General features: G+C 39.7%; 1 protein-coding gene across 1 annotated transcript in view; it reads left to right on the forward strand.

Annotated features, from left to right (window-relative positions):
* Positions 1-1,052: 1,052 nt before the first annotated feature.
* Positions 1,053-24,399, forward strand: part of LOC124259068 (sex peptide receptor-like) — a 203,441-nt gene continuing 180,094 nt past the window's right edge. The window contains exon 1 of the mRNA XM_046693160.1: positions 1,053-3,143. The gene's annotated coding sequence lies outside the window, so the exon portion shown is untranslated. The remainder of the gene's footprint in view (positions 3,144-24,399) is intronic.

Below are 24,399 nucleotides of genomic sequence, written 5' to 3' on the forward strand. Positions count from 1 at the left end.
TAGCAGGTGTTCAGATTTGCTGACTTGGTTGACATATGTCATTGTATCCCAATTGCTGGTGATCACTGGATTGCTTGGTCCAGACTGGTTACAGACAGCTGCCATATAGCTGCAATATTGCTGAATGTGGCATTAAACCATAAGGAAACAAACCATCTTGATGATAGCTACAATCAAAACATTTGTCTCCTATTATTATGGTATATGTAATCAGTGTTTAAAACTCCCAAAATTCCAAGCTAGATAGCTGGACTGGTAACTTTAAAAAATTACCAGTCCGGATACAAACTTGCCTGTCCGGTTTTCAACAATAAAAACCAAACAAAATCAGGTTAGTCAGGTTACTGTTTGTAGGCATCGTAATGAACTACACAGCACAAACGTCCAATGCACCGAGTTTAGGTAAACTGAAAGTACACGTGTTGTAATTGGTTATTGTAACATGAACTGTCCAATCGTAAGTAGTTTTACATAATCGTCATAATACCGTAAACACCTCTAACTGACGTCAAGAGAACCTGTCTGATATTATGAAATATTTACTGTTAGGGGTAAAAATATCTACCAGACCAGCGGACAGGCTACTTTTGAAATTTGCCCGTCCGAGATGAAAATAGACCGTTCCGGACGGTCGGGCAGGCGGGAAGTTTAAACGCTGATGTAATAGCAACTTCAGCTTGATAACGGTGTAAGAATCTACATCGAAACGTCGCTCTATGCAATAAATAAGAAGTGTCATCCATAAAGATGTATGTTTCATTTTTATGTAATAGCAGGAACTTACAATGATCAGGATCATTTATTTGAATGTATACAGTACCATAAACAATAACTCCTTTCTAATCTAATACAATGTTTGTCTAGCCATAGCTAGTTAAGCATAATGTTGGCTGCAGGGTCCTATCATCAAGCTCTTCTTCTACTCGCCTTGATGAGAAACACTTTGACAAGAAGTGATTGATATTATCTACAAGTGGATTATCATATGTCAAGAAGAATTTCAATGCCTGTTTCTCATTTCAGAGTCCGTTAACTGTTTTATGAAGTGATGTAAGAACAGAGAAGGCCATTACCATCCAACAGGAAGAGAAGTCTGATGTTATCCGTGTTTTTGGTGCATTATACATTCTCACAGACGACAAACTCAAGTGGAAACTGTTGATTTCTACAAAGTTGGTCTGACGACTGGGTAACACTTCTGATATCACACTTGAGGGTGATGTCATGGTGTGAGTTTTATCAGCAGGACATATGATATAATCGCTGGAACAAATACATCACGATGATGACTTAATGCACCTGCCCTTTGCACTGCAAGAAATAATCATGGATGGTGTTTGTGCCCATATGAAACTGCTACAGAAGATCCTTCACACATGGAACCCTGTGATGAGTGGCTGGGATACTGCAAGAGTGGATATATTATAACGGTATATTTAAGAAACTCTTCATATTCAAATTAATTACAACATTCTGACCAAATCTTACACAAACGGAGAAATTATTCAAGAGGATGACTTATTGAAATGTGTTTCTACATTGTTTAGTGGATGTGTCTGGATGTGTTAATTTGCAGAAAATATTTTCTGTTTCCGATTTGTGTTCTTGAAGCTTCAGTGATCTGTGGTAAACAGACTGTTTTTGGTGGAGCGTACTTGTTATGAAAGAACCAGTTGTGTGTATAATACCCAGTGCAAGTTGATGACAGCTGCAGACTGTGTGGAATACTTCTGGATTTGTTTTACAAAACAATATTAACAAAAACTGTAGTGAATGCATTACACTGGATCTCCATGTGTTGAAATCATTGAACCGTAAGTGATTTCATGAATGTTATTATAGAAGAAAATGCCTGGATAGAACGTCAGCTGACTCTGGAGTTGTAAACTCTGCACCAATCCTTGTGGTATATACTCTGTGTTTAATTATCAGTGAACACCTTTTGCTGTTGTTTTGATGTGTCAACTGAAACTCCAGCCTTGTTAGACTGTCTGTGATACCATCATCAGAAACAACTTTAGTTGATGTTCAAACCCCTGTCCAGTGTTTTTATCACCATTACCTGTTCAGACCTACTGCAAGAGCCCATCCTTTTCTCAGAGACCATTTTTGAGAGTCTTCTTGCAGACTTGAAAACAAGAACTGCCAGAAAACTCTAAAAGGCCTTTTATGTATTTGCAAGCTCGTGTCTGCCTGGATTCTATTGGTGAGGGTTGAGTGTGTATTTAGCCCCTCCACTTTGAGCGGACCTCAGCCCGGACATCTCCACATCACCCTCCCACCTCCATCCCAATATCTCCTAAAGTGTGCATTGATTGTAAAGAAACACCAGGTTCACACTCCTTGTGACCAGTAGCGTCCTCTGCCCTCTGCCTGTTTGGAACCTTCCTCTGCTTGCTAGCAAATCTGCGAGCAACTGTTGCCTCCAGAGACTGGCTATTGATGTTCCGAGGAACCAACGCTCTGTTGGCCCCTTTAATGACTACTGCATATGTTGCAACAGCCAGGCATGGGATATAGGCGTTGAATACGACTCTGCTGGTGATACAAGCTGGCATTGATAGAAGCAGCCTATGGTGGGCTGAGACAGGCAGATTCATGTTATCAGATTGCTCAATAATAAGATCCTGATCGGAGAGTTTGATAGCAGCATATGTGAAATCTGTGCTACCTGTATGAGCTCTTCTGATTGGAGGAGAAGACAAACAGGGGTGTGGCTTTAAAGCAAAGTTTGAATCATTTCCTGCTTTTTTGAAAAGCAATTTATAAAGGTGGAAACGTTTGAAAACTTGAAAATCATTTGAAACTCATTTAGTGTGAGAGTTGTATTGAGGTTGTGGTTACTGACTGATTTGTTAGTGAGGAGTGATCTCACACTAGAAGACATAAGAGAAAACGTTTGTCCCTGGAGTTTTGTTGACAGGATTTGAGACAATTCACACACCTAACTAAAGACCATTTGTGGGTTTTACTCCCAGTGAACAAGATTGTTACAAGATTGTGCTGCAAGTGTTTTCTTCTAGCATCAGCTGAACTGACTGGTATACTCTTCTGTCTGTCTACAAATATTGAGCCAGCGGAGACATATAAAGACACAGTTTGACATTTGGATGCACCGTCAAGTCTGATGGCACCAAAGCTTGGTGAGTAGACAATTTAATCTTTTGTCTTCTGCTAAATGACAGTCGGCTGACACAATATAAGCCGACTACATCTGGTAAATGTCTTAGAACTTTGGTAAGAGAGCATTCTACATACCTGAAAAAACATTACATGTTTACCAAGTTTATTAAACAACACAATTCAGATCACATGGTATACTATGCAGGAAAAATTGGTTTTATTATGGTAAACACTGTATAAAGTAACATTAAAGATGGATCCTCTCATAGTTCCCACTTTACAATTCAGATGGTAAAAATTGGAAACTGAGTTATTTTCATACAGTTGCTGATAATATCTGTTTTATTGTCAGGTAGATTTTAGAATATATATTTTTTGTTTCAAACTGATGATCTGCACATTGGTATTATGGCGATGTCTTCTTTCTCTGTACTTCCTCTGACAGCCAGAGTTTCAAACTATTCAAGCCATGTACATTAGACATAATGCACATGTATATCATCATCAAGTATATATTAGTACAAGGAATTTTGTGCAGTTGCTAAGGCAAATCTTTCAGTTTTCAAAGGTTTGTGAAATAATGATGCAAGATCAATTGATGAACAAAGAAGAATTAATAACTGTGAAGAAACTAAATAATTAATAGATTGTAGTAAAATGTTTCCTGTGAGGAATCTGTCAACAAACCATTACAGAGTCACGGTTCCAGTTGAAATAGTTCTCATGTATAATTTGTCTGTTGTTTCTTGCCAGTGGGGATTTCTTCCACTATGTTCTTGCCACTAAAGATCTCAAAGTTCCTTCAGAGGATCAGGTTTTCCTACAACTTATAGTAAAATTTCCGAAATTGCACCAGCATGTCAAGCATCATAACTCTGAAGTTTTTAATCAGATAAAATTTGTGTTGTAATAGAAACAGTCTGAGTGTTCAAATTTTGAATTTTAATATGAATGTTCAAATTTTAATTTTAATACAAATTTCACTTAAATGTTATTTCATCAATTCTGGATAATCCACTTTTATAATGCATCAATATTTATAAAACTTTTATATACTTGAACAATTCAAAACTCAAATATATAGAGGTTTGAAGACAGGCATGAATATTTCAGGATTAAATTAAGGTTTGTGTGAAGATACTGAAAAATACACTAGTATTTGTTGAGGTGTCAATGGGTAAATAGCATGAGATGAGAATGTCAAAATGGCAGGGCTTATGTCACGCGGAGTTTCATTTCCATAACCGTTCCCCACCATCAGATATAGATACCACTATTAATTTACCATAGTTGAGTCATCTGTATGGCGTCATCATCATTGAATAATTGTTTTTCCTCTCTGTACTGAAACCATAGTGTCATGATTAATTTCCACATTGCCATCCAGATAGATATTGCTACTATATTGAACAACAGGTGAATGTAAGGTTAGTTCAAGGAGAAGGGTTGATTGTTAAGTTGGTAATTGAATGGTAACATTTGACACTACTACTTTATATAATGTACACATATTCAGCATCTAATTCCCTACCCACATTCGTTAGGGGGTTGGGGTTGCATGGGGTGGGGGTAGGGGTGTTATGATAGAAACAAGTTGAATGCATGACATGTTTTTTATGAATAACAACTTCTTTTTTATTCTTTACACAACATTTCAGAGCTAATTCTTGCTCCTTCATCAGGTGAAACAAAGTTGATTGAAAAAATATATTTGGCTACAAGCAATATGTCTGTTGTGAGGGGGAGGGCACCTCAAATCTCACCAGGTGGTAGGTAGCTCCTTTAAGGTGCTTAGAAAATGGTGTATTTAGGTTCACGTTTAAAGTAGTTCCATTACAGTTTATCAGTCCAAAATATCATTTATGTCTAGTATAGTCGATGTTCGAAATTTTTTAAGGAAGAGACAAGATACTGGTCATGGCATGAATACAGTATGCAGAAATTTCAAATGTAGGAGGCTTTGGGGTCCTCCTAGGTTAGCTCCTGTGATATTTCAGTACCAAGATCACTATCTTTTAACACTTGGGTCTTGATAATGATCCCTTGAATTTCTTGCTTAATTTCAAATACTTTAATTTGGAACTATTGTACATTTACCAAACATGCAAGTTAGCTTTTCTGGTGGCTCTTCACAGACGTTATGGTGACACAGATTTTGAACATATGCCTCTTGAGGGTGTTTTATAGATAAAGATGATCTTGAAATGATGTGATTCATTGTTTGTTTCCCATAGTATGGTGTAAAACCTTGTGTATAATGTACCATTTTCAATATAATTCTGATAACACCACTGGAGCTAAAGATTACAAATGTTTTCAGCAGACTTGTTTCCAAGAACCCTTAACCATCCTGTCCAGTTATGTGGCTAGTCTCTGTGTTATGTGAGTAGTTCACACTCGATGGGTGTGTCCTGTCCAGTTATGTGGCTAGTCTCTGTGTTATGGGAGTAGTTCTCACTCGATGAGTGTGTCCTGTCCAGTTATGTGGCTAGTCTCTGTGTTATGGGAGTAGTTCCCACTCGATGGGTGTGTCCTGTCCAGTTATGTGGCTAGTCTCTGTGTTATGTGAGTAGTTCCCACTTGATGAGTGTGTCCTGTCCAGTTATGTGGCTAGTCTCTGTGTTATGTGAGTAGTTCCCACTCGATGGGTGTGTCCTGTCCAGTTATGTGGCTAGTCTCTGTGTTATGTGAGTAGTTCTCACTCGATGGGTGTGGCTAGTCTCTGTGTTATGTGAGTAGTTCCCACTCGATGGGTGTGTCCTGTCCAGTTATGTGGCTAGTCTCTGTGTTATGTCAGTAGTTCACACTCGATGGGTGTGTCCTGTCCAGTTATGTGGCTAGTCTCTGTGTTATGTGGGAGTAGTTCCCACTCGATGGGTGTGTCCTGTCCAGTTATGTGGCTAGTCTCTATGTTTATGGGAGTAGTTCTCACTCGATGGGTGTGTCCTGTCCAGTTATGTGGCTAGTCTCTGTGTTATGTGAGTAGTTCTCACTCGATGGGTGTGTCCTGTCCAGTTATGTGGCTAGTCTCTGTGTTATGTGGAGTAGTTCTCACTCGATGGGTGTGTCCTGTCCAGTTATGTGGCTAGTCTCTGTGTTATGTCAGTAGTTCTCACTCGATGGGTGTGTCCTGTCCAGTTATGTGGCTAGTCTCTGTGTTATGTCAGTAGTTCCCACTCGATGGGTGTGTCCTGTCCAGTTATGTGGCTAGTCTCTGTGTTATGGGAGTAGTTCTCACTCGATGGGTGTGTCCTGTCCAGTTATGTGGCTAGTCTCTGTGTTATGTGAGTAGTTCCCACTCGATGGGTGTGTCCTGTCCAGTTATGTGGCTAATCTCTGTGTTCATGTGAGGCTCTTTTCAGTGTACAGGTGTCATATTCCAGTTATGTGGCTAGTCTCTATGTTATGTTCAGTAGAATTCTCACCTAAATGGCTATTTCTTTAATGTGTCAAAGTTTGTCCAGTTATGTGGCTCGAACTGGAATGTTATGTCATTTAGTAGTTGCACATATGTGGCCAAAAGATCTCTGTGCTCACTCACTCACTCACTCACTCACTCACTGTGTCCTTATGCACGATATTATGTGGCTAGTCTCTGTGTTATGGGAGTAGTTCTCACTTAGGAGGGTGGGTGTGTCCTGTCCAGTTATGTGGCTAGTCTCTGTGTTATGTTGAGTAGTTCACAAAAAAACTCGATGGGTTATGTCCTGTCCAGTTTATGTGGCTAGTCTCATCATGTGTTATGTTTAGTAGTTCACACTCAATGAAGTTTTCCGAATGCATGTCAAGATACCGGTTTTCGATCAGCGTATCGCAATACGTATCGTTTTCATGGCTGAACCGGTAAATACCGGTAAACCAGTTATATTGCGCAGCCCTAATACTAATACCTGTGTAACATGACAACTGATGACGTGACAACCTTATCATGTCAATACGTATGCCTGTTGCAAGTGTGCAGTATGTGTACCCATTGAAAGTATTAATGATTCAGCTAAATGCTGATACCATCACCCTAAATGTAAGGGCAACATAGCCCAGTTAGTTGAGGTGCTGCTATTCACTGTTAGAGTTCTTTCCCTTTGGTATCCCAGGAACCTATGTTGGGTTTAAATCCATGAATTGCCTTGAGTATGTTTCAGCACAATATGAGTGAGTGGGTTTCATCTAAGCAGGGTTGGATACAGCTTTTAGGTACAGTTTACAAAAAGGTGTGTGGGGGGGTGGGGTGGTGGTGAGGTTGGGATTTGTGGTGATTCAACCTTTGATAAACCACTATCCTCATATCAGATTATATTTTTTTCCTCCATCTAATTTTAAATCTTAACCACACAGCAATAATCCATGCCAGCACCTTGTAATAGCATTAAGGGGGCCGTTGAACAGTAATACTTTGCGTGAACTTCTAACCGTTCACGTTCACGCTTTTAGATAGTAGGTGTATGTAATCTAATTGGTAGCAGATGCTTTCTGTAAATGAATTATGTTTTCATTTGTTGTGGAACTGTTATTTGATACTGCAGAGGGAACTTATTCAAGAAGATTCCGAGACATCAAAGTGTTACAGATGTATTGCATCTTTACAATACTATTGCTTTTGGTGTGGCATTTAATCAATATGTTTTTTACTTACTTAGTTTACAGACCTGACGACTCAAAATTTCACAAATTTAGAATTAAATCAAGTTTTTGTTCTTCCAACCAAGTCAATCTAATTTCAGAAACATAAGAACTCTTCAAAGCGATCCAAGCGTGAATGGCAGATAACCTTTCAACTTTGCTGACTTGAGTTAAAAATGATTGAAATATAACTTGAAAAGATACTTTTTCTAAATTTTCTTCAACCACTCATTGACAATATTGTTTGTAAATGACTCTTCAATTAAGAAACTGAAAGGAACATGGTGTGGGGATCAGGAAGGGTGGTGTAAATTTGTTTGACGAAGCTGCCAGAATTGTGAGGCCGTTTGAATGTTGATTAGCCTGAGAAAACCACTGCCTTTCATCTTGTTCTCTTTCTGAAGTTTATATACAGTGATTATAGTATTGGGTGTAATGTAATTCACCCACTTAAAGCACTTATGTCATCATTACCTGATAAGGGTGATTATTTTTGTTATTAGCATGAAAATGTTCCAGCGCAGAAGTATTTATCTGTTAATCTGTGTCCATCAAATGTCAGGCTAGGATGTTTAATTGTTGTGATTTATAGAACGTTTTTGTTTTTTCCCATTCCCATCCTTTTGGCATCGCACAGATATTTAGATGCCAATTTGGCCATGTACGAGTTGTATATTGTGTAGTTACAGGGCTGATTGGCACGGCATGTGTTCAGTGTTACGGCTTCAGCAGTTGTGTACGGGCCATGTGCACAGGAGGATTTAGACTAACTCTTAGTCCCTGAATATATATAATTTTGATAGTAACAAATGAACAAATTTAAATTGAAAAGGAGCCAAAGTGAACCTAGGGAAATCTAGACTTGCTTCATTTAGAGCTTTAGCATTGCAGAGAGGGCCAGGCATTAGGGAAAATAATGTGGTTCAGGGACTGTGAGATAGACTACGGAGGAATGTGTATCTTACAAAACTAAAAGATGCTTTGATATTTACAAGCTCACAAGTACCAACATTACTAACACAATGAAGAAAGTTATTCCCATCTACTAGATAGTTTTCTCCTGTAATTACAGGTTGTTTAAAAAATTGTGTGTGGCTTGCTAGGAACTGAACTATCAAACATCAACACCAGTGAATAATCACTCTCAATTATCTCCTGAAACAGATTCATTAGGCATAATAGACAAACCGTGGATGAAAACGCCTTGATTTGACATACAGTGCCAACCTTCTGGTAATCTAAACTGTTAAACAATGTGCTCTTGTTTGATCAAGTTAGCTCTAGCCAGGAGAAACATTCATGCATTTGTTTTTCTTATACTTGAAATATTTGTGATCACTTTTACTCCAAAATATTTGATCAAGTGAATAATAAAGCCTATTGCTTTATAGATAACAACTTCTTGTATATTTCATAGAGCAACCTTTTGGTTTGGATTCTTTCACCGATTTCAAGCTAAAAGTGTAAGAATCTACAGCATTTCAAGCTATAATTCACTATTTTCAAGCTAAAAGTGTGAGAATGTACACTGTTTTCAAGCTAAAGTCACTTTTAGCTTGAAAAAAGTGTAAGAATCTACACCAAAGCGTTGCTCTATGCAATGAAGACCGCCTCCGTGGTGTAGTGGTTAGAGCGTCCGCCCGGAGAGCGGAAGGTCGTGGGTTCAATCCCCAACCACGTCATACAAAAAGATGTTAAAATATGGTACTTGTTGGTCCCTGCCTGGTGCTTGGCATTAATGGGTACAAGGACTGGTCAGCTCGGTATCAGTATAATGTGTCTGAGTGGGGTATTCATGCTTCACTGCGGCATGGTATCACAGTGGGTTAGCACTATGAAACCAGCTTCAGTCTGGGCTAGTACAAGCAGCTGCACATACACATACACACGCATGCATGTCGGCATATGAGGGAAATATTCTCAAGCATGACGTTAAACCCTGTTTCACCTCACCTCACCTGGGCTAGTACAAGCAGCCACACCTACACATACACAAGCATGCATGTCGGCATATGAGCGAAATATTCTCAAGCATGACGTTAAACCCTATTTCACCTCACCTCACCTATGCAATGAACAAGAAGTTGTTAAATACAAACTCATATGCTTTCTCATTGATTCACCAACTTCTAGACTGCCAATCAAACAAGATTATATGTGGCTTATATTTAAATTGAAGTAAGATCTGAGAAGTGTTGCTCTATCAATACCAAGCAGATTTGTTTCAAAGGACCCATAAATAGCAAGGTGTTGAGAAATATATGTGCTATTATCTAGGGAGTGTTACATTCTGTGTTATTATCTTGCCTTAGGAACAGTTGCTGTTGGATAAAGAATTGCAGCCATTGATAAATCTCAACTAATTTGGTTTTAAAAAATCTGAGCAATCTGTATACAATGACATTTCTCTTATCCCTTTACACAAACAAGCATGACCCTTTATGCTGCAGTTGTTGTAGTTGAATCAAAGAAAGATCACTGAAATAAAGCTTCATCACAATAGGGGGCATGGATGACTAACTGGGAACACTTGCATCCCTTGGACACTCATCGACCCGTTAAGATCTGGGTGAGAATTGGTCTTCATCAACCCATGCTATCCGGGTTAGAATTGGTCTTCAGCAACCCATGCTATCCGGGTTTGAATTGATCTTCAGCAACCCATGCTATCTGGGTGAGAATTGGTCTTCAGCATCCCATGTTATCTGGGTGAAAATTGGTCTTCAGCATCCCATGTTATCTGGGTGAGAATTGGTCTTCAGCAACCCATGCTATCCGGGTTTGAATTGATCTTCAGCAACCCATGCTATCTGCAACCCATATCCGGGTTTGAATTGATCTTCAGCAACCCATGCTATCTGGGTGAGAATTGGTCTTCAGCAACCCATGGGTTTGAATATCTTCAGCAACCCATGCTATCCGAGAAATTGGTCTTCAGCAACCCATGCTATCTGGGTTTGAATTGATCTTCAGCATGCTATCTGGGTGAGAATTGGTCTTCAGCATCCCATGTTATCTGGGTGAGAATTGGTCTTCAGCAACCCATGCTATCCGGGTTTGAATTGATCTTCAGCAACCCATGCTATCTGGGTGAGAATTGGTCTTCAGCAACCCATGCTATCCGGGTTTGAATTGATCTTCAGCAACCCATGCTATCCGGGTGAGAATTGGTCTTCAGCAACCCATGCTATCCGGGTTTGAATTGATCTTCAGCAACCCATGCTATCCGGGTTAGAATTGGTCTTCAGCAACCCATGCTATATCTGGGTTTGAGAATTGGTCTTCAGCAACCCATGCTAGTTGTAGAAGGCAACAAATAGGATCAGGTGGTCAGGCTCTCGGACTTGGTTGACAATTGTGTAGATAGATGCTCATAGTGTTAATCAGTGGACTGACTGGTCCAGACTTGATTATTTACAGACTGCCGCCATATAGCTCTAATATTGCTGAGAGCGGCGCTAAACAACAAACAAACAAACAAACAAACCTTGAGCAATCATCTATAGTGGGTGCAAATCATGGTTCAACCAATTCTGTTTTTAGGTTTGTCAGCACCATTAAAGACTAAAGCTTGACCTCTGAATATATATAATTTTTATGGAAACAAATAATTCCTTTTTGATTGAAAAGGATTTTTTGATTGGCAAGGGACCTGAACCTGAAGAAATCTGGACTTGCTTTATTTAGGGTTTCAGCACTGCAGAAAAAGGCTGGGCGGAAGGGATAGTAATGCAGTTCAGGGACTGTGAGACAGACTAGCGCCTTACCTGTCCCTAAAGGTTTGAGGATCACTTAAAGAATTAACAGTTTTGTTCTTTCCGTATGGTCATTCAATGGGGAGTGGTGGGGTAGCCCAATGGTTAAAGCGTTCACTTGTACCCAGGTTCAATTCCCCCAGGGGTACAATGTGTGAAGCCCATTTCTGGAGTCCCCAACCACGATATTGCTGGAATATTGCTAAAAGCATCAGAAAAACCATCTCACTCACTAACTCATGCAATGGATCTGAGCCAGGATCACAAAACAGTAATGGAGTCATCTTTCGTGGTTGTTCTCATGCTCCCAAAAGAAAAATCTCAGAAAATTTATACGCGGCAAGTAATAACAATGGCCATACCTACCTAATGATAGGGCAGTTTATCACATCAATGAAATCCCGTAAGCTATGTTGAGTTTTATGTTGCATTTATTTCAGTTATACACAGATAGGTCTCTATCTGTAATGACAGTTCACGGGAGAGTTTACTGGAGAAAGCTGCCTAATGAGCCGCACCATCAAATGGATTAACCCTTTGTAGCTTGTTCCACCAATGATGTTATCCTTGCTTGGCAATTAACTCTTTGTGTGTTGACCCATGTTTAACCCCTGCTGATTGTAACAAAGTTAGTAATCCTTTAAGTTTTGACAATTGGCTTATTTGTACTCTTAGTTTGTACTACAAAGTTAACATGGTAAAGTGCTCCGCATATATCCAATTGTCATAATCCACTTAAACATAATTAAATCAGCTATTCTTAGGGTTATACGAGGAATTGTTGCCCTTTGTCTAATTTACAAGAACCATAGGGTGCGATAACTAAAAGGAAGTTACTTTTGCTAAGTAACCTGATGCATTGTGGGAAGAGTAAGACGTTATCTTGTTGCTCTGATTAAACAGGAGAGGGTAGTGAGACTAATTGCAGAAAGCTCACCGTGTCATTGATCGTACCGCCTTCATGTACGGGAATGGTCACAGAATTCTCATGAGAAAATGTTCACTTAAGAAAATTGGCATTTAGGCTAATAGGTTGATTGTCTTTGGACTTAACTGCACCATAGAAGGTTAGAAATAATTGACAAGGGAGTGACATTTTCTTCAGTTGATATTGGGTTATTGAATCACGTAGTATTGTTTTAATTATTGGGGAATCAATGAACTGCACAATTAATATGACAAAGTGCATCATTTAAAGTTTTGGTCAATAGTTTTTGGACAGAAATGTGATGATGTTCACATTCAGGAAGGTGCGATCTGGATGATTAAACCGTAAGACAGTCTCAGTGTGTCGTTCTGAATGTCTGAAGTCACTTTACCAAGAGATGTTTGTGGTGACATCCTGAAATAATTGTTGTGGTTTCCTTGTGATTGTGTTGACATTGGTTTGAGCCAATTATCTGTCACACCACACGAACAGGAGCATGAAAACACTGACTGATATCTGTAAGTTTCAATCCACAGAATCGAATCCTATGACAGCAGGTTTGATATTCTGATCATGTTTCTGGGTTTGCCAGCAATATACCCAAGAATACACAATACCATTTGGAAAGTTATGAATACAAAATGCCACTTAGAAAGTGGTCAAATATAATATACAAGTATATTGTAAAGTTGTGGTTAAAGTGTTCGCTCATCATACTGAAGGCCTGGGTTCAGTTCCCAACATGGGTACAATGTGTGAAGCCCATTTCTGGTGTCCCATGCTGTGATATTGCTGGAATATTGCTAAATGTGGCTTAAAACCGGGGAAAACAGCACCCTAATTAGCAATGATGAATGCATGTTGAATGCAAGTATGAATATGACATTACTGAGAGTGAGAATATGTCCCAGGAAAGCTATAACTAGAGGGGTAACTCACTGTAAATGTATCGTCAGGCTTTGGTGACTTGATAATGTTATGTACCTGAAGATCAGGTGATGTGCTTTCAGTCATAGGTTCGCTAGACCCAAAACCCTTGGGACTTCCAGTTGAGAAAAGGTTCACAGAATGTTTAGCTCATCATAAGAGGAGATCAGTAGATCATTTGGTCAGGTTTGGTGCCAAGGATGATTGTATGACATATCAATGACAGATCTTGGATCATTACTCACAATAAAAATCACCCGATTGTCTTGGTGCAGGCATTATTTATAGGCTGCCACCATACAGCTTGAACATTGCCCAGTTTGACATGAAACATAAAACACAACTGCTTTGATAACTTCCAGGCTGATGAGTCTGATTGCTGTCAGCATCATAAATCAACAAAACAAATAAAGCATTCAACCAACTACCAATTCCATATTGAAAATTGAATATTGAACATGGAACAGAGTGGCAGTTTCTTTTGAGCCAGACTGTTTCATTACACAAAGCTGTGCGGCACCTATTGACTGTATACCTTCCTGAGACAGTTCCAGGCTTATAGTCCAGCAGTGCACTTGGATCTGCCTCCTTTGTAATGAAATGAGATTGTCTTCCTGATGCCATCCTTCAGTCTTGATGATAACAGGAAATGGCGGAAACATCACCCAGGCCCTGCGGCTTGATGGTGAACTCTTTCCTCAGCTTGATAGCTTTGCACAGATTTTTTTTATTGAACTTTGATACTGGAGTGGTAGTGATGTCATAACTTTCTTCCTTGCTTGCAGCTTCTCTGAGGCCATTTGGACTATTACTGCTACTTGATCAAATGACTTTTTAGGTGTTGATGTTCTCTTTTTTTTAAAATATCTTATGTGTTCATAACGGATAGCTCAAAGGTGATTAGTGGTGATGGCTAGGTAAATTGGTTCCTGTTGGTAAAAGCTTGTCTAGAGTGAACGAGTTTCATACATTGTGCCTATGTGTTGAACTGGGTCCTTGGTGTGACAAGATAACCCTTCAACCACTATGCTATCCTTGCCAAACCAGATGAATGTTTCAATGATATGTTGTAGGTATAGTTATTCATGTCACAGTTGTTCTGTTATGTATAAGATACACCCAGAGACTATGCCATGTGGACAGCCTCCCGCCAGTCTCATTGAATAGTGGACTTTGGGTAGCCTAGTGGTTAAAGTGTTGGTTCGTCACGCCGAAGACCTGGATTCGATTATCCCATATGAGTACAATGTGTGAAGCCCATTTCTGGTGTCCTGCGCCGTGATATTGCTGGAACATTGCTAAAAGCAGCATAAAACTAAACTCCCTCTCTAATTCACTCACTTACACACTCACTCATTGAGTGAACAGTCCTCAGTAAATGAGTGGGTGCCTGTTTCTGTCATATTCCCGAACTATTGCTATAAAATGTAAGTTTTGGCACCTGTGTCATACAAACTCTGCTTAGATATATATAAAAAACCAATCAACACCAATAGCTCCACATGCATACCTGAAAATTGCAGAAATGGTGTAAAACAATAATAAGCACTTCCTCGCTACTGATGAGGTAGAGAGCACGGATTGACTAGTCATCACTTGCACCCATTGACAACTCTATGATCTGTGTTCAGATCCTGGTTCACCGAGATAATATTTCTAGGTTTCCCAGCACCATGTAAGTCTATACCTACCATCCCATACTAGCTGGCAAGGGGCGATGGGGTAGCCCAGTGGTTAAAGCGTTGGCTTGTCACGCCGAAGACCCGGGTTGAATTCCCCACATGGGTACAATTTGTGAAGCCCATTTCTGGTGTCCCCCGCCGTGATATTGCTGGAATATTGCTAGCGGCGTAAAACCATGCTCACTCACTCACTCACTAGCTAACTACCTGGCCCGTGTTTCACAAAAGCCTCCTTAATTTAGGAGGTCGTAGACCCTACGACCTTGTTTACGACCCTCTTCCAACCTCCTTTACGACCGTTTCACAAAGACGTCATATCCATGTCGTACGACGCGGTCCTAAATTCATGTCGTACATTGTATAAGAGGTACTTTGTTGCATAGCAACGCATAAAGCGAGACCGAACGGGCACCTGCTTATCTTGTTATTCCCAAAGTATTTCAAAATAGAAATACAGTTTGAATAACAATGTAAATGTTATGTTTTTAATTCAAAGTACAGGTTATCTTATGGTAAAAAATATATCAATAAATGAATTATTTTGGATTCTCTCACTAAATTTCATTGAAAATTACAAGATAACATGTATAAATCATTTCCATTAATATTATCAGTTTTACTTATAAGGTTTGAATTAAATCGCTGTCCATTAACTTGTTCATATGAAACTGCAATATTAGTCCCAATATATTGAATATTGCACACTATAGGACCTTAAGTCAATGTTGCACTTATGGCTACGCTTGATCTACTAACACTTGTGTAAAGGTTTAAAATATGGTGTGATACACTAAATGTGTCAATTTCTTTTGTAACTTTTATTCAAACAATCAAAAACTTTCAAAGAATAAAAACGTATACCCTATATCCACGTATGATATGATATTGAACAAGGCTAAATGTAGGTAGAATCTACTGAAATTGGTTTCATGAAAAAAAATATCTGAATGATATGTAAAATATACATCATAGTACTGAAAGTGTAATCAGAAGGATAGGACGATTGTGTTTACTTTTTTTATATCCGACCTTCACCTAAAAGATATTGCCTAATATGTAGTACTACAACAATGTTGACGTGTGACATCACAACCGATGACCGATTTCTTACAAAATGGCGGCTTCGCTGACAAGGGTACACAGAATTTTGCGAGGACTCTTCCCTTGCTTCAGGGATCGTTTGTACATAAATATGAAATGTAAGTAATCAGAGTGACTCTGACTATCTGTGTATTGTTATATGTTTTCTTTGTAAGTAAGAGAAGAAGCCAGAAATGCTGATAATTACCGTTGTCGCTTCTGCGTGATTTTGCGCCTGTTATGGCGGCCACGCTGCACAGAAACTTTGACAATTTCTTATGAAGTATCAAATCATTGCATTGTATCTATTTTTAATTTCCTCTTTCTTGCTATGATACTCTTTCCATACATATTCTAAAGGTATTGAGCCATTGCAAGCAATGAATAGCCGGCTGCTACGCAGTATAAATCGGATCTTTTCTTTGTTTACATTTCAAACTACAGTAGCAGTCTTCTCTTCCGAGCACAGCGTTTTGTTTTCACATTCCAATATCCAGTTGGTATTGGTAACAAAGACCAACTGTGATTTGATTTTAAAATGTATGGGGAATTCAGTGATGCATTTGTCGCGAGCTTACTATGAAATATACCTGATGTAATAGGCATCTCAATACCGGCCTTTGTGAGACGTGATTTTGTAAACACTATCCAATAAGGCAGAAAGCGCCACGTTAGCTCGTGTAGTATACTTTCAAAAACATCCAAACCGATTCTAGGTTCATCGGCAGCGTTTCAGATTATCATTAGTAATATCATGAAAAACTGATTTCAGTTATCATTAATATGTTATTTTTGAAATTCTGTACTCCCAGTAATTATCCGATTTTCACATTTGAAAACATACTGTCTACACACTGTACAACAAATAATGCTGTACAATCGTGATTTCAGTATTGTGTATAAAATGGCTTACATTTACGATGAAGCCTATTTTGAAAGGTTATTTAAGCACTTTAGCTTTGTCTGAGATTTTAGTGGATGGTATCAAGAAACAGGGAATTTCCTGCAGAATACAAAACTGTGAAGTTTATTTGTGTGCGTGATATATTTAGAATTTTATTGGACTTCAAAGTGAGGGTTGAAGAGGAAGGACATATGTCCCTGTGGCACCCAGGGTTTTTTAATCAAGTCCAGATACACGGCCAGAGCACTAGCGGTGTCGCGGAGTATTCTTAACACACTAGCTCGGGATACTCCATGGAGATCCCCGATTTCACCGAGGAAAACCCCTTTTGCCAAATACCTCTGTGTACACAACACTTGCAGGGAGGTCGGAATAGCATGTGAACGCCTTGTAGGTTTGTTCAGTTGAGGCTCTAACTTTCTATTCTGCACAGTTAGAAAACGACATGAGTGTCGAGCACGTTCGACCTGTCTCAAAATTTCTGAGGTCTTCTTTGTTAGCGCGTTTTAATCACTTGCAGTGCCATAATCGTTGATGCCATCTTTGTAGTGTTTACGACCTCCTAAAGCATTTACGACAGGTCAATCGGGGTCCTAAATTTTAGGCTGTTTACGGCACAGTGTAAATATACGAGGTCTTTGTGAAACAGGGTAAAAAGGTAAGAGGTGGTCTACGACCTGCTTTACGAGGTCATACCGGTAAGAGGGCTTTGTGAAACGGGCCCCTGGCAAATAGCTGTGTAACTAATAACCTGACAGTCTTTGAATAATACTGTTTCCATTCCGTCCAACCTTATTGTTATGCTATAGCCCTACATGAAGCAAGTCTAGAATGTCCGCCCGCAGGTTCTGAATCTCCCATCTTACTAGGGTAAGATTAAATAAAGTTACTGGGCCTAGATTTTCGAAGCCCTCTTAACGCTAAGATAGTCATAAGTGCCATACATTAACATTAACTTATGACTATCTTAGCTCTAAGAGAGCTTCGAAAATCTAGGCCCTGGTTTCTAAGAAAATTATGTATTTTCAGCAACAAAGCATTAGTCTTTGTGAATACCCATGGTCATGGGTTTAACCAATGTCCTCATGTCTAAGATTTGCATAACATTTGGCTTTCCTGGGACATTAAGCTAGCATAGTGTAACAATAAGGTTGGTTGGTTGGTTTGTTGTTTAACCCCGCACTCAGCAATATTCCAGCTATATGGCTATTATCTGTAAATAATCAAGCCTGGACCATACAATCCATTAATCAACATCATAAGCATCGTTCTATGTAATTGCATACAATGACATGTGTCAACCAAGTCAGTGAGCCTGACCACCTGATCCTGTTAGTTGCCTCTTACAACAAGCATGGGTTACTGAAGATCATTTGTAACCCGGATCTTCACGAGTATGTACCAATAAGGAATACAGTTCAGGGCCTAGATTTTCGAAGCTCTCTTAACGCTAAGATAGTCGTAAGTTAATGATAATGTATGGCACTTACGACTATCTTAGCTCTAAGAGAGCTTCGAAAATCTAGGCCCTGAAGTTCAGAGCAGCATTAACTACAGGCCAAGTAAACAGGGTTCACACAAACTTAAAAGCCCCTACCTTTGTTCTAGCCTTGAAAAGGCCCTATTTGCCAGTTATTTGCCCTAAAAGGCCCTTTATTTAGCAAAACTTGTCAAGTTATGATTATACAGGAAACTGTTGCATAATAACAAATAATTTGCAATGTTAATTAATCTCCATCGCGAAGCAAAACTTTCCCAGTTCAGTGGTGAAGCTAGGAGTTACTTCCCTGTGATGGTCGGTCCCACATTTTACCAACTTTGTATGTATTCAACTACCGATGTGTTCGATGTTGTTGTTGTTTTATTGTACCTTAAAATTGTTGTTGGGCCATAAAAGGCCCCTGAAAAGTCGTTAAATTTGTTGTCTGATAATCTGTAATCTGGTAAATAACTTGGATCATCAACTGACTGTGATCTACTATACCGCTCACTAACATCCACTTATCCAATGACTGTACTGTAATCAACTTGTGATTTACAACATCCAGGTTGCAGAACCTAACCAAACATTGATAGCTTAAAGTCAATCAGTTTTCAAAAACAAATGATCTTGTACAGAAGTACAGGACTGTTAAACAAGCCATAGCTCACTACGAATTAAGTATTTGACATCTTGCTATCTTGGATGTCACGGATGACACAAGATTGTAAATATTAGTGACAAAACCCTTTTCACATCAATAAGAAATCTCCGCTAAAAGCAGAGTTGATATACAATTACAACTATATTATGAGTATGTGTTTATGAATCACTGTCAAACTGGGGAAGACACCAGGTGTTCTTGAAAAGGTGAGCATATCCTGCCCCATGTAAAGAATGTACAGAAATATGAACTATCTGTACTTTTATGTATTGGAGTTGGATGCTGTGGCTGTGTCAGCTGAAGGAGATAAACAACATGACCATGTGTAAATAAAAGCAATTACTGGTAAAAAGGACTTGAATCTCACTCCTTCCCCTGGGACCTTTCAATGCTTGATAGTTACATATATTCCATTATACACACCTTCCCTCAGTGGATACGGGTAATATAACCTGTGTAAGACAGTAACTATGTGCAGCCTGATTGTAGTGACAAGTGCCTGGAACAAAAACACGACATTGTGTAACAGGATTAATATCCCGAGGGTTAACAGGTGGCCAAGATGCAGTTTGGGAGTTGCATCCCTTGGGCACATCAGGAGCCTATGATCATGGAATCGTATCCAAGAATTTTCCATCTGATTACTTTTAAGCTTTGTGAGCACCATATTCATTCTCGTGGGTTTTCCAAAGTGGTAAAAGGTCTAAGACCTGCATCAATTGTGGCATCTATCCACACCTCATGCTAACACATGTGATGTAACTTGTGTACTGTTCAAAATGGTGTTAAAGTGAAGTTGTCTCTGATAAGATTACAATGTAATCTGATATATGTGGACCACAACATTAATGGAAAGATAGCATCCCACCGTGGATGGTGTGTGATAATGTTTGTATATTCACCAGGGAGGTGATAATGCTAAGGGAGCCCCTGATATGGTTACAACTCATCTGGCCTTACTGTTGTGTGTTGTTATGTATATTTATCTTATATATCTCCAAGATGTGTGAAAATGATAAAGTGAATCAAGGAATTCAGACCCATTAAGATCCGGGTTAGAATTGGCCTTCAAGAACCCATGCTTGTCATAAAAGGCGACCTACCAGATCGGGTGGTCAAGCTCGCTGACTTGGTTGACGCATATCATCGTATACCAATTGTATGTATCGATGCTCATGCTGCATGTAGATCACTGGATTGTCTGGTCCAGACTCAATTACTTACAGATCACCATCATATAACTGGAATATTGCTGAGTGCGGAGTAAAACTAAACTCACTCACTCACTGCATCTTGTGATGTCCTTCCGAATTTGAAACAGCTGGACTTTGCTGATATATTATGTACAGAATTTCAGTGTTTTATTTTGTCCATCTAGGGTCATTAGGTTAGTTATGTTCGATGGCTTCTATATTTATGTTAATGTTCTGTGTCTATGTGTAATATCTATGTATATCTATGTGTGCTGATAGCTTATTGTGTGTGTCACTGGCAGATCAAGAGAAGGGTGTAGGGAGTTCACATCCGGCATTTCCGACGTTCTGACCTTGACCAAGTCACTTGTCATGTGCATGTGCATCCGACTACTTCAAAATCCTGGCTCCGTTCTGACCTTGACCAAGTCACTTGTCATGTGCATGTGCATACGACTACTTCAAAATCTTGGCTCCGTTCTGACCCTTGACCAAGTCACTTGTCATGTGCATGTGCATACGACTACTTCAAAATCCGGGCTCCGTTCTGACCTTGACCAAGTCACTTGTCATGTGCATGTGCATCCGACTACTTCAAAATCCGGGCTCCGTTCTGACCCTTGACCAAGTCACTTGTCATGTGCATGTGCATCCGACTACTTCAAAATCTTGGCTCCGTTCTGACCTTGACCAAGTCACTTGTCATGTGCATGTGCATCCGACTACTTCAAAATCCGGGCTCCGTTCTGACCTTGACCAAGTCACTTGTCATGTGCATGTGCATCCGACTACTTCAAAATCCGGGCTCCGTTCTGACCCTTGACCAAGTCACTTGTCATGTGCATGTGCATCACGACTACTTCAAAATCTTGGCTCCGTTCTGACCCTTGACCAAGTCACTTGTCATGTGCATGTGCATCACGACTACTTCAAAATCTGGCTCGCTCTGACCTTGACCAAGTCACTTGTCATGTGCATGTGCATCCGACTACTTCAAAATCCGGCTCCGCTTCTGACCCTTGACCAAGTCACTTGTCATGTGCATGTGCATCCGACTACTTCAAAATCCGGGCTCCGTTCTGACCTTGACCAAGTCACTTGTCATGTGCATGTGCATCCGACTACTTCAAAATCCTGGCTCCATTCTGACCCTTGACTGAGTCACTTGTCATGTGCATGTGCATCCGACTACTTCAAAATCCGGGCTCCATTCTGACCTTGACCAAGTCACTTGTCATGTGCATGTGCATATGACTACTTCAAAATCCTGGCTCCATTCTGACCTTGACCAAGTCACTTGTCATGTGCATGTGCATACGACTACTTCAAAATCCTGGCTCCATTCTGACCTTTGACCAAGTCACTTGTCATGTGCATGTGCATCCGACTACTTCAAAATCCTGGCTCCATTCTGACCCTTGACTGAGTCACTTGTCATGTGCATGTGCATACGACTACTTCAAAATCCGGGCTCCGTTCTGACCCTTGACCGAGTCACTTGTCATGTGCATGTGCATCCTACTTCAAAATCCTGGCTCGGAAGTTATATTGTCAGTGACTTGGTGTCCCTAGTCACAGTGCTCTCATCTGAGTGATGAAATCAAACTGTGCTGCAGAGCTTCAGACACTTGATGAAATCTGTAGACAGAATGAAGTGGCTATAGCAGAAAATAATTGCGTCTCACATTACACTTAATGGGGTATCTGTACTGGCAGGATTAATAATTAATTGCTGTTAGTTTAACCCTACTTGTACCACACATACAGCATTAAGTGTTGATATGTAACCTGTCAGATAGTATATATGGATGACAACTTCTTTTATCATTTGTCAAGTCGTTTCTTACTTGAAAACAATACAAGAACCTGTATAGAAATATTGTGCTCTAGAATAAAAGAAGTTGTCATCCATATATACTTGTTCTATCTGACTTCCAACTTATAAGGGGCGGTGGGGTTAAGGCGTTCGCTCGTCACGCCGAAGACCCGGGTTCGAATCCCCAGATGGGCACAATGTGTGAAGCCCATTTCTGGTGTCCCCCGCCGTGATGTTGCTGGAATATTGCTAAAAGCGGCGTAAAACCAAACTTAGTCAGTCCAACTTATAAAATGCCACTCAAAGAAGATATGTAACCTTGTATGTAAATCTGATCCAAGACGTGATTTGTAATCTAGAAAGTTGGGGTCAGAACAAATCTGGAAAGGGATAAATTAAATTGGGGGGCCCAAGAGACCTGGATGCTTCAATTGACTGTGCAGAGTTGTGGCCCTTTGGCATGCAAGGATTGGCTCTGATTTATTGTTTTGTCAAAGTAGTGATCGGTGTCAGTATTTCTCTCTCAATAAACTGATGTTATAACAATAAATGCTTTTCACTGAGATTTATAGTTTTTGGTTTGGAATATATATATATATGCAGAAGCCATATTACCCTCAGTAATATGAAAGGAAAGGGCAGTCCTTAATATCTTCTGAGCAGTATACTTTGATAGTACCATGAACACCTTGATAAACTGAAGATATGGAACAAAGATATTCTGTTTCATGATCAAATGCCCTTACCAACTGGCTCACTCACTCACTCACTTTCACACTCACTCACTCACTCACTCACTCAGTTTCTCATTCCCTCTCCCAACATCCAAAACGATGCTGCGAAACAGCATGAAAATGTCTTTTACTCTATAAAGCATTTACCAACTTCTCATTTCTTATTTTGGTTGATAACACAGCCATTTAACACCAAGTAGATCGGTGTGATATTGCTGATAAATTGCTTTAAGTAGCATATCAAACTCTACTTCCTCATTCGCTAAGATTTAGTCTGGCTGGAGATGCAGTTTTTGCTGGCGAGAATGGCCTCAATGAAACATTTCTCATGGAGCCTGTCTGACTAACCAGGGAATCAGCCATTCAGTTGATGCTTCTCTTATTATAAACACGATTTTAGGCATTATGTGTGTCAGTTTAATATTTCAAGACAAATAGAATTACAAGCCCATGCCATAAAATATTATTCGTTGTGTCATTAGATGCCATTTGGATGGAGGATTATGATTCATATTAACGTAATATTACTTTAGAATGTACGTCATCGAATCTGCAAAGGGTTTGTTGACCTTTGATAATGATCTAATGACTTTCTTTGTCAAACAAATTCTTTTAAAGTGTATGATTTGATAATGTGGATTGATTTTTTCAAACGTTAAAGTTCACTGCAACCACAAGCCATGAGGTGAGTTGAAACACAATGGAATTTGATGTTGCATTCAAGATTAATACCTTGACAGTGACATTCTTTCACAAATGTGTGGGTAGGGGCTGCTGGCTACTTGTATTACTCAGTTGTACAGCCCTCTGCAGTACCATGCCAAGGTTGACCTTCTACACTGTCTCCAATAAAACAAGCCCTTATTTCATGTAATTGTTTTGGTTGTTGTTTTACGCCGGACTCAGCAGTATTCCAGCTATATGGCGGCGGTCTGTAAATAATCAAGTCTGGACCAGACAATCCAGTGATCAACAGTATGAGCATCGCTTTACGCACCAAGCTGACCTGCCATAAGATAAGTTTGGTTGTTGTTTAACGCCGCACTCAGCAATATTCCAGCTATATGGCAGCGGTCTGTAAATAATCAAGTCTGGACCAGACAATCCAGTGATCAACAGTATGAGCATCGCTTTATGCACCAAGCTGACCCGCCATAAGATAAGTTTGGTTGTTGTTTAACGCCGCACTCAGCAATATTACAGCTATATGGCAGCGGTTTGTAAATAATCGAATCTGGACCAGACAATCCAGTGATCAACAGTATGGGCATCACTCTACGCAATTGGGATGCGATGTCATGTGTCACTCACTCACTCATGCTGTTGATCACTGGATTGTCTGGTCCAGACTCGAATATTTTACCTAATACACTGGCCTACCTACCTTCCACTTTCCAGACAGATTTTGTATCCCCTCGACCAAATGTAGCATCATAAATACTCACGTCATTCCAGTTCTTGTAACTTGGTATTTAACTACATGACAGCCAAAC

Source organism: Haliotis rubra, unplaced genomic scaffold (assembly GCF_003918875.1).
Source record: "Haliotis rubra isolate DU_JTF1 unplaced genomic scaffold, ASM391887v1 Scf118, whole genome shotgun sequence".
Taxonomy (NCBI): Eukaryota; Metazoa; Mollusca; class Gastropoda; order Lepetellida; family Haliotidae; genus Haliotis; species Haliotis rubra.